Source organism: Otolemur garnettii, unplaced genomic scaffold (assembly GCF_000181295.1).
Source record: "Otolemur garnettii isolate 467f Iridium unplaced genomic scaffold, OtoGar3 scaffold00016, whole genome shotgun sequence".
Taxonomy (NCBI): domain Eukaryota; kingdom Metazoa; phylum Chordata; class Mammalia; order Primates; family Galagidae; genus Otolemur; species Otolemur garnettii.
The window spans coordinates 25,995,599-25,998,645 of record NW_003852411.1 but is presented as its reverse complement, the minus strand read 5'-3'; the positions used below and the strand labels follow the sequence as shown (position 1 = coordinate 25,998,645).

Sequence of the window (3,047 nt, the reverse complement as noted above, 5' to 3'; positions counted from 1 at the left end):
CCTTCCCTTCTTAGAGTTTAACTTTAGGCTTTTTTTCTTAAAGTATCTGCCAGCTGTCTGCAAATTTTAAAACTATAAGGTTTTGGTCCCCAACCCCAGGCCACAGACCAATCTATGGCCTGTTAGGAATCTGGCCACACAGCAGAAGACGAGCATCAGGCAGGCAAGTGAAGCTTCATCTGTATTTACGGTCACTCAATGCCTGAGGTGTGCCTCCTGTCAGACTGGCAACAGCGTTCGATTCTCACAATACAAGCAAAAACCCTACTGTAAACTGCACATGTGAGGGATCTAGGTTGTACACTCCTTACTAGAATCTAAAGTCTGACAATCTGAGGTGGAGATGATACTCTTCCTCCCTCCCAGTCCATGGAAAAAGTGACTTCTATGAAACTGGTCCCTGGTGTCAAAAAGGCTCGGTGCCACTGCTAGAAAGTATATAAAGAGACTATATATTCCAAACTGATTGTCAAAGTTTAAACTCAGATTTGTTCAGTATAATCAAAATATGTATTAGACTTCTAACTTTATATGCTAGTATAAAAATAGAGACATCATATAGCCTTTAACTTTAGGTTTTGACAATCTAAGATACAATAACAACATATTTTTTTAAATGTACAGGGCAAAAAAATACCCAAACAAAAACATGAATACAGCACTAATATAAGCAAAACACTTTCATTATATGAACCTCTACCAGTATTAGAAAACAAAATAAGCAAATAAAAAGCTACCATTTTCCAATGTTCTGAATAAGAAAGCTGACAAAAATAGTATACTTAAGAACAAAAAAATAGCCTTCCTTCCTGTCAATAGTAGCCTTTTATAAAACGTCTGATTATAATGAATCTGTCATAGTCTATTCCTCCTAAAGATACTCTATTTGACTTCCTTGATTTCTATATCTTAGAAAATCTGTACAACACAAAAAAAGTACCTTATATTTTTATCTTATACTTATCAACCACATAAATAATCAGGCATATCAATTACTGGCCTAAGGTCTAAAACTTTTTATTTTTGAGACAGAGTTTCACTTTGTCACCCTTGGTGACAAAGCATCACAGCTTATAGCAACCTCAAACTCTTGGGCTCAAGTGATCCCCTTGTCTCAGCCTCCTAAGTAGCTGGGACTACAGGCGCCAGCCACAGTGCTGGGATATTTTTGGAGATAGAGTCTCAATCTTGCTCAGCTGTCAGCTCAAGCAATCCACCTACCTCGGCCTCCCAGAGTCCTGAGATTATAGGCATGAGCCACCATGCCCGGCCTCCTAAGGTCTAAAAACTTAATTACCAAATATTTGCTAATTATTTATCGTATGGTTAAGTCTGGTAAGAATCACATAGCATATATACTTTTAAGATATGGCCCTTGACTTAGAAGAATTAAGAGTAGAAAAATAAAATGAAAATATATGATACTGCAGAATACAGGAGAGACTAGGTAACAATGCTATAAAAATGCAGAAGAATATACTTTTTTTTTTTTTTGAGACAGAGTCTCACTATATCACCCTTGATATAGTGACGGCCTAGACTGCCATGATGTCATAGCTTACAGCAACCCCCAACTCTTAGGCTTAAGAGATTCTCTTGCCTTCACCTCCCAAGTAGACTGGTACTACAGGCGCTGGCCACAGCACCCAGCTATTTTGTTTTGATTGGAGTTGTCACTGTTGTTTGGCAGGCCCAGTTTGGATTCGAACCTGCCAGCTCTGGTGTATGTGGCTGGTGCCCTAGCCACTAACCTACAGGCGCCAAGCCAGAAGAATATAAATTTGAGGGCTCTTTTGATAGAAAAGTGATTTCATTCTTCAAATATTCTTGCATATAGCTTTGAAAACCTGTCTGTCTGTCTGTCTACCTATCTGAGACAGGGTCTTGCTCTGTTGCCCAGGCTGGAGTGCAGTAGCATGATTACAGCTCACTGCATCTTCCAGCTCCTGGGCTCAAGCAATCCTCCCACCTCAGCCTCCTCAGCTGGGACTACAGGTGCAAGAGCTGGAGGTTGCTGTGAACTGTGAGCCATAGCATTCTACTGAGGGTGACAAAGTGAAACTCTGTGTCCAAAAAAAAAAAATATCCTCTGAAAGGAGGATCACATTTTATTTGCTACATTCTAATGCCCAGAACGGTACTAATACACAGTTAAGAGGTAGGAAGGGATAAACTTGGGGAAGAGATGCAGAGAGGGAAAGACAGAAAGGAAGCAGAAGAAGGAGAGTAAGAAGGGTGGCGCCCATAGCTCAGTGGATGGGGCACCAGCCACAAAACACCCAGGCTGGCAGTTTCGAGCCCAGCCTGGGTCTGTTGGGACAACAACGACAACTGCAACCAGAAAAATAGCTGGACACTGTGGCAGGCACCTGTAGTCCCAGCTACTAGGGAAGCTGAAGTAAGAGAATAGCTTGAGCCCAAGAGTTTGAGGTTGCTGAGAGCTGTGACGCCATGGCACTCTACTGAGGGTGACATAAGTGAAATTCTGTCTTAATAAAAAAAAAAAAAAAGGAAGAGGCCAAGCATAGCAGCTCACACCTGTAATCCCAGCACTGTGGGAGGCCCAGGCAGGTGTATTGCCTGAGCTCATGGATTCAAGACCAGCCTGAGCCAAAGTGAGACATCTTGCCTCTAGTAATAGCCGAGCATTGTGGCGGGTGCCTATAGTCCCAACTATTTGGGGGGCTAAAGTAAGAGAATCGCTTGAGTCCAGGAGTCGGAGGTTGCTGTGAACTATGACACCACAGCACACTATCAAGGACGACAGAGAGACTGTTTCAAAAAAAAAAAGAAGAAGAAGAGAAGAAAAAGAGGAAGTGAGGGAAATTCTCATACATATAATTCAGGTGAGTTCTGGAAAGGTAATAAGTGACTGTCATTCTTTGGACATTTTCCTAACTTCTGTCAAAAGCAGTTCCACAACTACCAGGTCTGTTACATGCTAGCTTGGACAAGAGTAACTTACCTTATCATTAAACAAGATTATAGTTGGTAACACTCTATTTTAAGAGTTAAAACATCTTTATCTGACTACATTTATCTTGAAG

The 3,047-nt window shown here is 41.3% G+C and overlaps 1 protein-coding gene across 1 annotated transcript in view; it reads right to left on the bottom strand.

Annotated features, from left to right (window-relative positions):
- TMCO1 (transmembrane and coiled-coil domains 1) overlaps positions 1 to 3,047 on the bottom strand; it is a 35,342-nt gene that overhangs the window by 19,382 nt on the left and 12,913 nt on the right. The window lies entirely within an intron of this gene.